Source organism: Arachis stenosperma, chromosome 6, assembly GCF_014773155.1.
Source record: "Arachis stenosperma cultivar V10309 chromosome 6, arast.V10309.gnm1.PFL2, whole genome shotgun sequence".
Taxonomy (NCBI): Eukaryota; Viridiplantae; Streptophyta; class Magnoliopsida; order Fabales; family Fabaceae; genus Arachis; species Arachis stenosperma.
The window spans coordinates 18,829,105-18,843,546 of NC_080382.1; the positions used below are offsets into that span (position 1 = coordinate 18,829,105).

Sequence of the window (14,442 nt, forward strand, 5' to 3'; positions counted from 1 at the left end):
CTCTTAACTTATACTTTCTAAATTCACAAACACTAAAGTTTTTATAATTCTAAATATCTAACAAACATAATTATCACCCAAATTTTTTAAACAAAATAATGAAACCAACATTGTTCAATACAAAGCAAACATGATCCAAAACATATAATTAAACATTATCCAAGTCTCTAATCAACCAAACATTGTCCAAATTATAACTTAAAGTACAACCAACAACCATTCTAAACACAAACACAAAAGTAACATTCTGAATTCAATCATAATCTTTAAGGCAAAAGCCCACTCGAAAAGCCCGCCTCAAAAGTCCTTAATTCCATTCTTGTTGTGCATTCTCATTAACCAACATTGAGCACAACAACAAATTAATGATTGCATAAGCTCATGAAAAAAACTTATAGTTCTTGGCTGAGACAATGATATTTCTCAAAGCACCAATAGGTGATAGTGTCATTATCAATACTCCAATAACAATGCAAATCTGAAATTCAAGGATGGAGGAAAAAAATTGTCTAGTATCCTCATTGATAATTTGCAAAACTGAAGATGAACTTATTAGTAGTTGAATCCAAATGAACTTACCCAATTAATTGTCCAAGACAAGCCATATTTTCTAGGTTTTTTGAGCTTAAGCCATATGATGCATGGAAGCTGCAAGTAGGCATAAAATAAGACCAACTAAGAATGTATATACATATATAGTGGTTTGGATAAATATTTATAATTACATATATATAACTTACAAAGTATGAGGTGGGAGCAAAGGAAAATCCACCAAGAAATCCAAGAAGAGAACCAAAAAATGGGATGCTAATTCCTATTAACATTGATTCCTGCAAAACAGGATTTGAAATTTGGCTAGAAATCAATCGAAACCACTACTGGTATGAACTAAGATTACTAAACTAAATGATTATGGCAGGGTTAAATGGTAGCTACTACATACACAGATCTTAAAGTTATGTACCTGCAACGATTTACATTAAAAAATTATAACAAGAATTTATTTAAGACAATATAATAATAAGAGGTCTGTTTAATTTATTTTATTTGAGTAAATAATAATAATAATAATAATAATAATAATAATAATAATAATAATAATAATAATAATAATAATAATCACATACCAACAAATAGAGTGCGAGTTATGACACGTAAGGTGGAAGAAGGTGAGAAGTTCAATCGTGTTACCAAATAAGTTTCAATCATGTCAAAGACTGGCATTGCAAACACCTGAGTCATAAAAAAACGGAGTTATGAAATGGTCATTCTTTGTGAGTAGGTCTAATAACGGGTGAAACTAAATAATAGGAAGAAAAAGTAGTGACCTGATAGCCTCTAACAACGTGGATGACAACAAAGAGATTAGCTATGGCAATAAGCCAAGCAGGGTGTTCGAGTGTGATGAGGATGTTATCATCCACCATATTTCCAAACATGTAGTAACCAACAAAGGCAACAGGGAAGTAACATATTGCAACTCCAATGTATGCCCAAACACACCCTTTCCACATTGGTACCTTGGAAGGCTTCTCTGCCGTTGAAGGCATTGTTGCTTGAATCTCTAGCACCACATTGTGTCCTGCATACGCAAATGCCACATCTCCCAATGCAGAGAAGAAATTGAGCACACCATCACTCGGGCTTTTCATCTTCACATTATAAGACACGTCTGGTGTAATCCCTTTCTTGATGGATGCACCCCAAGCGATGAACGAGTAAGTCAGAGACATCACTGCTGCACCGAGAGATATGGCAGAAATAGAGTTGAAATTGGGGAGCTGGGCAAGAACGAAGTTGACGGAAGCAAAGACCATGATCCAATAACTGGTCTTGATTGGCGTGCATGGTGGACGGAATTGTGATCCATATTCTTTTGTATTTGTATGAAATCATTATTATGGCACCAGTTGAATTCACAACTCCGTTCAACTAACCAGCAAGTGTACTGGGTCGTCCAAGTAATAAACCTTACGCGAGTAAGGGTCGATCCCACAGAGATTGTTGGTATGAAGCAAGCTATGGTTACCTTGTAAATCTCAGTTAGGCAGATTAAATTGGGTTATGGTTTCGAAAATTAATAAAAAGAAAAAATAATAAAAGGGATAGAATACTTATGCAGATTCATTGGTGGGAATTTCAGATAAGCGAATGGAGATACTGTATAGCTCAAGAACGCCTACTTTCCTATTGCTTCAACTCAATCCTTCTTACTCCTTTCCATGGCAAGCTGTGTATAGGGGTTCACCGTTCGACGATGGCTACTTTTAATCCTCTCGGGAAAATGGTCCTCTGCGGCTGTCACTCGCATGGCTAATCATCTGGAGGCATTGGTGCACGAAATTGCAATCACACTTTTGCAATCCCGCACAACTAACCAGCAAGTGCACTGGGTCGTCCAAGTAATACCTTGCGTGAGCAAGGGTCGATCCCACGGAGATTGTCGGCTTGAAGCAAGCTATGGTTATCTTGTAAATCTTAGTCAGGATATCAGAAATTATAAGGATTGATTGTAAAAAGCAAAAGAACATGAAATGGTTACTTGTATTGCAGTAATGGAGAATAGGTTGAGGTTTTGGAGATGCTCCATCTTCTAAATCTCTGCTTTCCTACTGTCTTCTTCATCAAACACGCAAGGCTCCTTCCATGGCAAGCTGTATGTAGGGTTTCACCGTTGTCAATGGCTACCTCCCATCCTCTCATTGGAAATGTTCAACGCACCCTGTCACGGCACGGCTATCCATCTGTCAGTTCTCAATCAGGCCGGAATAGAATCCAGTGATTCTTTTGCGTCTGTCACTAACGCCCCGCCTTCAGGAGTTTGAAGCACGTCACAGTCATCCAATCATTGAATCCTACTTAGAATACCACAGACAAGGTTTAGACCTTCCGGATTCTCTTGAATGCCGCCATCAATTCTAGCTTATACCACGAAGATTCTGGTTAAGGAATCCAAGAGATATCTACTCAATCTAAAATAGAACAGAGGTGGTTGTCAGGCACATGTTCATAGTTGAGAATGATGATGAGTGTCACGGATCATCACATTCATCCGGGTTAAGAACAAGTGATATCTTAGAATCGAAGCCAGCATGATTGAATAAGAAACAGTAGTAATTGCATTAATCCATCAAGACACAGCAGAGCTCCTCACCCCCAACCATGGGGTTTAGAGACTCATGCCGTGGAATGTATACAATGAAACGTGTAAAATTGTCATGAGGTCATAAGGTCATAAGGTACGGATACAATGTCAAAAGATCCTATTAATAGTAAACTAGTCACCTAAGGTTTTACAGAAATGAGTAAATGACAGAAAAATCCACTTCCGGGCCCACTTGGTGTGTGCTTGGGCTGAGCAATAAAGCAATTTCATGTAGAGACCTTTTCTGGAGTTAAACACCAGCTTCCATGCCAGTTTGGGCGTTTAACTCCAAGTTTTATGCCAGTTCCGGCGTTTAACGCTGGAATTTCTGAGGCCGGATTGCTACGCCGGTTTGGGCCATCAAATCTTGGGCAAAGTATAAACTATCATATATTGCTGGAAAGCCCAGGATGTCTACTTTCCAATGCCGTTGAGAGCGCGCCAATTGGACTTCTGTAGCTCCAGAAAATCCACTTCGAATGCAGGGAGGTCAGAATCCAACAGCATCTGCAGTCCTTTTTGGTCTCTGGATCAGATTTTTGCTCAGGACCCTCAATTTCAGCCAGAAAATACCTAAAATCACAGAAAAACACACAAACTCATAGTAAAGTCCAGAAAAGTGAATTTTAATTAAAAACTAATAAAAATATACTAAAAACTAACTAAAAGATACTAAAAACATACTAAAAACAATGCCAAAAAGCGTACAAATTATCCGCTCATCACAACACCAAACTTAAATTGTTGCTTGTCCCCAAGCAACTAAAAATCAAAATAGGATAAAAAGAAGAGAATATACTATAGACTCCAAAATATCAAAGAAACATAGCTCCAATTAGATGAGCGGGACTAGTAGCTTTTTGCCTCCGAACAGTTTTGGCATCTCACTCTATCCTTTGAAGTTCAGAATGATTGGCATCTATAAGAACTCAGAACTCAGATATTGTTATTGATTCTCCTAGTTAAGTATATTGATTCTTGAACATAGCTAGTGTATGAGTCTTGGCTGTGGCCCAAAGCACTCTGTTTTCCAGTATTACCACCGGATACATACATGCCACAGACACATAATTGGGTGAACCTTTTTAGATTGTGACTCAGCTTTGCTAAAGTCCCCAATTAGTGGTGTCCAGGGTTCTTAAGCACACTCTTTTTGCCTTGGTTCACAACTTTATTTCTTTCTTTTTCTTTTTTTTTCTTCTCTTTTTTCTTCTTTTTTTTTCGAAAATTTTTTTTTTCACTGCTTTTTCTTGCTTCAAGAATCAATTTGATGATTTTTCAGATCCTCAATAACAGTTCTCTTTCTCCTCATTCTTTCAAGAGCCAACAATTTTAACATTCTTAAAACAACAAATTCAAAAGACATATGCACTGTTCAAGCATTCATTCAGAAAACAAAAAGTATTGTCACCACATCAAACTAATTCAACTAGTTTCAGAGATAAATTTCGAAATCATGTACTTCTTGTTCTTTTGTGATTAAAGCATTTTTCATTTACGAGAGGTGATGGATTCATAGGACATTCATAGCTTTTAAGGCATAAACTTTAAATTTTATTAATTAAGAACAAGACTCAAATATAGATATAAGATGAGACTAGAAATAGAAAAACGAGAACAAAAACGAAAAATAGGCTCCTAATGATAGAGGTTTTCACAGAGTTAGGACTCAACAACCTTGATTTTGAGAAGTGGATGCTCCCTCAGCTTGAGAGGAGAGCTTTTGGCGTTTCATCTCTTGGAGTTCACGCCCCTGCTTCTCTTGTTCCTTCAGCAATTTGCAGAGCATGCAGTTCTGATTCTGCTGTTCTTCCTTAAGTTGCTCCATAGTCTCTTGCAACTTGGTGATAGATGCTTCCAGGCTGGCCCAGTAGCCAATTTCAGGAAATTCAGGGAGGAACTCATGCGCCCTCCTTTTGATAGAGTTGTCTTGCACTTGTCCTTCCATTGACTTCTTGGTGATTGGATGTTCAATGGGTATGAATTCATCTACTCCCATCTTCACCCCAGCCTCTTTACAGAGCAAGGAGATTAAGCTTGGGTAAGCCAGTTTGGCTTCAGTGGAATTTTTATTTGCAATTGTGTAGATCTCACAAGCAATCACATGATGAACCTCCACTTCTCTTCCAAGCATAATGCAATGAATCATCACTGCTCTCTTGATGGTGACCTCTGAACGGTTGCTAGTGGGCAATATGGAACGCCCAATAAAGTCTAGCCAACCTCTTGCAATTGGCTTGAGGTCTCCCCTCTTGAGTTGGTTTGGGACACCCTTTGAATTGGTTATCCACTTAGTTCCAGGGAGGCATATGTCCTCTAGAATTTGATCCAACCCTTTATCTACTCTCACCATCCTCCTATTAAAGGAGTCAGGATCATCTTGCAGTTGAGGTAACTTGAAGATTTCTCTTATTTTGTCCAGATGAAAGTACATAACTTTCCCTCTGACCATAGTTCTGTAGGTATGGTAAGCGGTTCCAGTCATTCTCTGCTTATCTGTCAGCCACAGATTTGAGTAGAATTCATGAACCATGTTCCTTCCAACCTTTGTCTCAGGATTGGTTAGAACTTCCCATCCTCTGTTTCGAATTTGCTCTTGGATCCCCGGATATTCATCTTCTTTTAGATCAAATTTGACTTCCGGGATCACTGACCTCAGACCCATTATTTTGTGATAATGGTCCTCATGTTCTTTAGTTAAGAACTTCTCTTGATTCCAAAGATTCTTTGGATTATTCTCTTTCTTGCCTCTTAAATTGGTTTGTTTTCCCTTAGGAGCCATGATATTGATGAATCTTGGCTTAGTGATCACGGAAAAGCACACCAAACTTAGAGGTTTGCTTGTCCTCAAGCAAAAGAAAAGAGAGAAGAGAGGGGGAGGAAGAGGAAATTCGAATGGTGTGGTGGAATGAGGGAGCCAAACGTGTATTTATAAGGTGGGGAGGGGAGTTTTCAAAAAAAAGAGAGATTCGAAAAGATATGGAAAGAAATTGAGAAAAGGGTGAAATTTTTGAACAATGTTTGTAATTGATTTGAAATAAATTTGAAGAATGGTTTTGATTTTTGAAGATTTGAAAGTGAATGATGAATGATTGAAGTGTGATTTTGTAGAAAAGTATGGGTAAGAAAAGGAAAGTTTGAAAAAATTTGAGTTGAAAACGAAATTGTGGTCCCCCCACCTTGCTGGCGTTAAACGCCCAGAATGGCACCCATTCTGGCGTTTAACGCCCATTTTCTGCCCCTTTTGGGCGTTTAACGCCCAGCCAGGTGCCCTGGCTGGCGTTAAACGCCAGAAATCCTTTATCACTGGGCGTTTTTTGATGAGCGGATAATTTGTACGCTTTTTGACATTGTTTTTAGTATATTTTTGATATCTTTTAGTTAGTTTTTAGTATATTTTTATTAGTTTTTAGTTAAAATTCACTTTTCTGGACTTTACTATGAGTTTGTGTGTTTTTCTGTGATTTCAGGTATTTTCTGGCTGAAATTGAGGGATCTGAGCAAAAATCTGATCCAGAGACTCAAAAGGACTGCAGATGCTGTTGGATTCTGACCTCCCTGCACTCGAAGTGGATTTTCTGGAGCTACAGAAGCCCAATTGGCGCGCTCGCAACGGCGTTGGAAAGTAGACATCCTGGGCTTTCCAGCAATATATGATAGTCCATAATTTGCCCAAGATTTGATGGCCCAAACCGGCGTTCAAAGTCACCTCAAGAAATTCCAGCGTTAAACGCCGGAACTGGCACCTAATTGGGAGTTAAACGCCCAAACTGGCATAAAAGCTGGCGTTTAACTCCAAGGAGAGTCTCTACACGAAAATGCTTCATTGCTCAGCCCAAGCACACACCAAGTGGGCCCGGAAGTGGATTTTTATGTCATTTACTCATCTTTGTACACCTTAGGCTACTAGTTATCTATAAGTAGGACCTTTTACTATTGTATCTGGAGACTTTGGTAGCTATCTTCGTTTTATGCTATCTTAGATCATTGGGAGGCTGGCCATTCGGCCATGCCTAGACCTTATGCTTATGTATTTTCAACGGTGGAGTTTCTACACACCATAGATTAAGGTGTGGAGCTCTGCTGTACCTCGAGTATTAATGCAATTACTATTGTTCTTCTATTCAATTCCGCTTGTTCTTTGTCCAGATACCACTTGTCTTCAACTTGATGAATGATGATCCGTGACACTCATCATCATTCTCACCTATGAATAAGGTGACTGACAACCATTCTGTTCTACAAGCATTCGAGGCTTAGTGAATATCTCTTGGATTACTGATACACGATGCATGGTTGATCGCCTGACAACCGAGTGCTCGCCTGACAAAAGAGCCAGCCATTCCGTGAGATCAGAGTCTTCGTGGTATAGGCAAGAATGATGGCGGCATTCAAGAGAATCCGGAAGGCTAACCTTGTCTGTGGTATTCTGAGTAGGATTCAATGATTGAATGACTGTGACGTGCTTTAAAACTCCTGAGGGCGGGGCGTTAGTGACAGACGCAAAGAATCACTGGATTCTATTCCGGCCTGATTGAGAACGACAGATGGATAGCCGTGCCGTGACAGGGTGCGTTGAACATTTCCAATGAGAGGATGGAGGTAGCCACTGACAACGGTGAAACCCTTGCATAAGCTTGCCATGGAAAGGAGTAAGAAGGATTGGATGAAGGCAGTAGGAAAGCAGAGAGACAGAAGGGAAGGCATCTTCATACGCTTGTCTGAAGCTCTTACACCAATGATATACATAAGTATCTCTATCTTTATCTTATTGCTTTATTCGTTTATCACTATACCCATTTGAGTCTGCCTGACTGAGATCTACAAGATGACCATAGCTTGCTTCATACCACCAATCTCCGTGGGATCGACCCTTACTCGCGTAAGGTTTATTACTTGGACGACCCAGTGCACTTGCTGGTTAGTTGTGCGAAGTTGTGTTTATGCCATGGTATTGAGCACCAAGTCTTTGGAGCCATTACTAGGGATTGTTTATGTTTTGAAAAGTATTGATCACAATTTCGTGCACCATTTTTCTGAACGCCCAGGATGCTGCACACCTGGTGTTAAACGCCCAGAATGGTGCCCATTCTGGCGTTTAACGCCCAAAATGGTACCATTACTGGCGTTAAACGCCCAGAATGGTGCCCATTTTGGCGTTTAACGCCCAAAATGCCCCTTACTGGCGTTTTTTTGCCAGTAAGCTCATTTTCTCTGCTTTTTGAGCTGAATCCTTCTGTAACTCTGTGAATTCCTTCATTTTTGATACTTGCCTCTGTAAGAACAAATCATATAACCTCCTAATGACTGGGTTGCCTCCCAGCAAGCGCTTCTTTACTGTCTTTAGCTGGACCTTCACTGAGAATCACTCAAGTCTCAGTTTTGAGCATTCCTGCTCAAAATTGCCTTCAAGATAATGCTTGATTCTCTGTCCATTAACAATGAACTTTTTGTCAGAATCAATATCCTGAAGCAACATACCCATATGGTGAGACTCCTGTGATCACATACGGACCTCTCCACCGGATTTGAGTTTCCTGGAAACAATTTGAGCCTAGAGTTAAAGAGCAGAACCTTTTGTCCTGGCTCAAAGACTCTGGTTGACAACTTCTTGTCATGCCATTTCTTTGCCTTTTCCTTATAAATTTTTGCATTTCAAAGGCATTGAGTCTGAACTCCTCTAGCTCATTTAGCTGGAGCAATCTTTTTCACCAGCTAACTGTGCATCCATGTTTAGGAATTGGTTGCCCAGTAGGCTTTATGTTCCAGTTCCACAGGCAATGACAGGCCTTCCCATACACCAGTTGGTATGGAGAGGTTCCTATAGGAGTCTTGAATGCTGTTCTGTATGCCCACAGAGCATCATCCAAGCTCTTTGCCCAATCCTTTCTTGGGCTATCACAGTCCCGTTCTAGGATTCTTTTTAGCTCTCTGTTAGAGACTTCAGCTTGCCCATTTGTCTGTGGATGATACGCAGTTGCCACTTTATGGCTAATTCCATATCAACCATAGCAGAGTATAGCTGTTTGTTGCAGAAATGAGAGCCCCATCACTGATTAGTACTCTGGGAACACCAAATCTGCTGAAGATGTGTTTCTGGAGAAATTTGAGCAACGGTCTTGGTATCATTAGTGGGTGTGGCAATTGCTTCTACCCACTTAGATACGTAGTCCACTGCCACCAGAATGTAAGTGTTGAGTATGATGTGGGAATGGTCCCATGAAATCAATTCCCCATACATCAAACAATTCTATCTCTAATATCCCTTGTTGAGGCTGGCAATCCGTGAGGCAGGTTACCAGCTCTTTGGCAACTGTTGTAGTTACGCACAAACTCTCGGAATCTTTATAGAGAGTTAGGCCAGTAGAAGCCGCACTGGAGGACTTTAGTGGCTGTTCGCTCACTTCCAAAATGTCCTCCATACTGTGATCCATGGCAATGCCATAGGATCCTTCGTGCTTCTTCTCTGGGTACACATCTGTGGATCACTCCGTCAGCACATCTCTTAAAGAGATATGGTTCATCCCAGAGGTAGTACTTGGCATCTGAAATTAATTTCTTTCTTTGCACTCTGCTGTACTCCTTGGGTATGAACCTCACAGCTTTATAGTTTGCAATATCTGCAAACCATGGAGCTTCCTGAATGGCAAAGAGTTGCTCATCTGGGAAAGTCTCAGAGATCTCAGTAGAAGGGAGGGATGCCCCAGCTACTGGTTCTATTCGGGACAGATGATCAGCTACTTGGTTCTCTGTCCCTTTTCTGTCTCTTATTTCTATATCAAACTCTTGCAGAAGCAACACCCATCTTATAAGCCTGGGTTTTGAATCCTGCTTTGTGAGTAAGTATTTAAGAGCAGCATGGTCAGTATACACAATCACCTTTGATCCCACTAGGTAGGATCTAAACTTGTCAATGGCATAAACCACTGCAAGTAATTCTTTTTCTGTGGTTGTGTAATTCTTCTGTGCATCATTTAGAACACGGCTAGCATAGTAAATGACATGCAGAAGTTTGTTATGCCTCTGTCCCAACACTGCACCAATGGCATGATCGCTGGCATCACACATTAGTTCAAATGGCAATGTCCAATCTGGTGCAGAGATAACTGGTGCTGTGACCAACTTAGCTTTCAGGGTCTCAAATGCCTGCAGACACTGTGTGTCAAAACACAAATGGTGTGTCAGCAGCTAGCAGGTTACTCAAAGGTTTTGCAATTTTCGAAAAATCCTTTATAAAACCTTCTGTAGAATCCTGCATGCCCCAGAAAGCTTCTGATTGCCTTAACATTGGCAGGTGGTGGTAATTTTTCAATTACCTCTACCTTTTCCTTATCTACCTCTATTCCCCTGCTTGAAATTTTATGCCCAAGGACAATTCCTTCAGTCACCATAAAGTGACATTTCTCCCAGTTTAAAACCAGGTTAGTCTCTTGGCACCTTTTCAGGACAAGTGATAGGTGGTTAAGACAGGAGCTGAATGAGTCTCCATATACTGAGAAGTCATCCATGAAGACTTCCAGAAATTTCTCTACCATATCTGAGAAGATAGAGAGCATGCACCTCTGAAAGGTTGCAGGTGCATTGCACAGACCAAAAGGCATCCTTCTGTAGGCAAACACGCCAGAAGGGCAAGTAATGCTGTCTTCTCTTGGTCCTGAGGATCTACTGCAATTTGGTTGTAGCCTGAATAGCCATCCAAAAAGCAGTAGTAATCATGGCCAGCTAGTCTTTCTAGCATTTGGTCTATGAATGGTAAAGGAAAATGATCCTTTCTGGTGCCTGTATTGAGCCTTCTGTAGTCAATACACATGCACCACCCTGTGACTGTTCTTGTAGGAACCAGTTCATTTTTTTCATTATGAACCACTGTCATGCCTCCCTTTTGGGAACAACTTGGACAGGGCTCACCCAGGGGCTATTAGAAATAGATAAATAATCCCAACTCTAGTAATTTAGTGACCTCTTTCTGCACCACCTCCTTTGGCTGGATTTAGCCTCCTCTGTGGTTGAACCACTGGTTTGGCATTATCCTCCAACAGGATCTTGTGCATGCATCTAGCTGGGCTAATGCCCTTAAGATCACTTATGGACCCCAAGAGCTGTCTTGTGTGTCCTCAGCACTTGAATCAGTTGCTCTTTCCTGTGGATTTAAAGAGCTTATAATCACTGAAAAGTGTCACCCTCTCCTAGAAATGCATATTTTAGGGATGGTGGCAGTGGTTTGAGTTCAGGCTTAGGAGGCTTATCCTCTTCCTGAGGAATTTTCGAAAATTCCCTTGCCTCCACTGGTTCTTCCTGATCAGTTTGAGCATCTTTGAAGATGTCCTCAAGCTCTGATTCTAGGCTTTCAGCCATATTGATCTCTTCTACCAGAGAGTCAATAATGTCAGCGCCCATGCAGTCATTTGGTGTGTCTGGATGCTGCATAGCTTTTACAGCACTCAACTTGAACTCATCCTCATTGACTCTCAAGGTTACTTCCCCCTTTTGTACATCAATGAGAGTTCGTCCAGTTGCTAGGAAAGGTCTTCCTAGAATGAGAGTTGCACTCTTGTGCTCTTCCATTTCCAGCACCACAAAGTCAGTTGGAAAGGCAAATGGCCCAACCTTGACAATCATGTCCTCTATTATGCTGATGGGTGTTTAATGGAGCCATCAGCAAGTTGGAGGCATATCCTGGTTGGGTTTGACTTCTCCAATCAACCCAAGCTTTCTGATAGTGGATGCAGGTATTAAATTGATGCTTGCTCCAAGATCACATAGGGCTGTCTTGGTGCAAGTGCCTTCTAATGTGCATGGTATCAGAAAGCTTCCAGGATCTTGAAGCTTTTCTGGTAAGCTTTTTAGAATGATGCACTGCATTCTTCAGTGATGAGAAATACTTTTTCAGTTTCTCTCCAATCCTTCTTATGATTAAGATTCCTTCATGAACTTAGCATAAGAAGGTATTTGCTCAAGTGCCTCTGCAAACGGTATCTTTATTTCAAGAGTCCTTAAATAGTCTGCAAAGCGGGCAAATTGCTTATCCTGTTCCGCTTTGCGGAGTTTCTGAGGATAAGGCATCTTGGCTTGATATTCTTCAACCTTAGATGCTGCAGGTTATTCCTTACAAAGTGGTTGAAGAAGCCTTGTTAGAGGGATCACTGTCAGCACTCTTAGGTGTCTGATTTTCCCTTGGCGTTTGAACGCCAGGATTGGGTGGAAAATGGGCGTTTAACGCCAGCTTTTCCCCCTTTTCTGGCGTTTGAACGCCAGAACTGGGCAAGGAATGGGCGTTTAACGCCAGCTTTCCTTCCCTTTCTGGCGTTTGAACGCCAATAAAATTCCTCTCTGGGCTCTTACTGTCCTCTGAGGGATTTTGAACAGTAGTTTGTTTGTCCTCTGTCAATTGTTCCTTGTCTGGTATTTTACTCTTTTTAGCAGTGTTATTCAAGGTCTTCCCACTCCTCAATTGAACTGCTTGACACTCCTCTGTTATCTATTTAGATATTTGCTGTTTTGCTTGATTCAACTGCAGTTCTATGCTCTTGTTAGCAACCTTAGTATCATGGAGCATTTCTTTAAATTCTGTTAACTGTTCAGTCATCAGGAGCAATTGTTGATTAAGCTCATTCATCTGTTCTTGAGGATTAGGATCAGTGACTAATGCCAAGACTTCCTCCTTTGGAACGAATTCATTGCTAGAATATAAGTATTGGTTTCTAGCAACCGTGTCTATAAGCTCTTGAGCTTCTTCAATTGTCTTCCTCATGTGTATGGATCCACCAGCTGAGTGGTCTAAAGACATCTGAGCTTTTTCTGTAAGCCCATAGTAGAAGATGTCTAACTGTACCCACTCTGAAAACATTTCAGAAGGGCATTTTCTAAGCATACCTCTATACCTCTCCCAGGCATTATAAAGGGATTCATTATCCTCTTGTTTAAAGCCTTGGATGTCCAGCCTTAGCTGTGTCATCCTCTTTGGAGGGTAAAAATGATTCAGGAATTTGTCTGACAATTGTTTTCATGTCTTTATGCTTGCTGTAGGTTGGTTATTCAACCACCTTTTAGCTTGATCCTTTACAGCAAATGGAAACAGTAATAGTCTGTAGACATCCTGATCTACCTCTTTATCATGTACTGTGTCAGCAATTTGTAAGAACTGTGCCAGAAACTCAGTAGGTTCTTCCTGTGGAAGACCGGAATACTGGCAATTTTGCTGCACTATGATAATGAGTTGAGGATTTAGCTCAAAGCTGCTTGCTTTGATGGGAAGTGTACAGATGCTACTCCCATATGCAGCTGTAATGGGGTTAGCATAGGACCCCAGAGTCCTTTTGGACTGATTAATCCCACTTAAGTCCATAATGGACAAGAGGGAAATGATAATAATTGCAAATGGATAAATTTTGTTTTTGTTTTTTTTTTTTTTTTGAAATAACCGAAAAAAATTAAAATAAAATAAAATAAAACAAAAGGAAAATAAAATAGAGAATTCGAAAATCAAAAGGAAAATGAGATCAAAGCAAATTGAGAACTGAATCAATTAGTAAAAAAAAAGATTTTGAAAACAGCAATTAAAAAGATATGATTGAAAAAATTTTTATGAAAAAGATTTGATTTTTAAAAAGAGGAAAGAGAAAAACACAAAAAGACACCAAACTTAAAATTTTTAGAAATCAAACACCAATTTTTCGAAAAATTTTAAGAGAAAAACACAAAGAGGACACCAAACTTAGAATTTTTATGAATCAAAAAGGGACTAAGAACATGCAAAAATCGAAAATTAAGACAAAAACAAAAGCATGCAATTGACACCAAACTTAAAATATGAAACTAGACTCAACTAAAAGACTCTAAACCAACAAAAATAAAATAGTCCTAATCTAAGCAACAAGATAAGCCGTCAGTTGTCCAAACTCGAACAATCCCCGGCAACGGCGCCAAAAACTTGGTGCACGAAATTGCAATCACACTTTTGCAATCCCGCACAACTAACCAGCAAGTGCACTGGGTCGTCCAAGTAATACCTTGCGTGAGCAAGGGTCGATCCCACGGAGATTGTCGGCTTGAAGCAAGCTATGGTTATCTTGTAAATCTTAGTCAGGATATCAGAAATTATAAGGATTGATTGTAAAAAGCAAAAGAACATGAAATGGTTACTTGTATTGCAGTAATGGAGAATAGGTTGAGGTTTTGGAGATGCTCCATCTTCTGAATCTCTGCTTTCCTACTGTCTTCTTCATCAAACACGCAAGGCTCCTTCCATGGCAAGCTGTATGTAGGGTTTCACCGTTGTCAATGGCTACCTCCCATCC

The 14,442-nt window shown here is 40.2% G+C and overlaps 1 pseudogene; it reads right to left on the reverse strand.

Annotated features, from left to right (window-relative positions):
- Window positions 1–379: 379 nt before the first annotated feature.
- Window positions 380–14,442, reverse strand: part of LOC130936447 (lysine histidine transporter 2-like) — a 41,510-nt pseudogene continuing 27,447 nt past the window's right edge.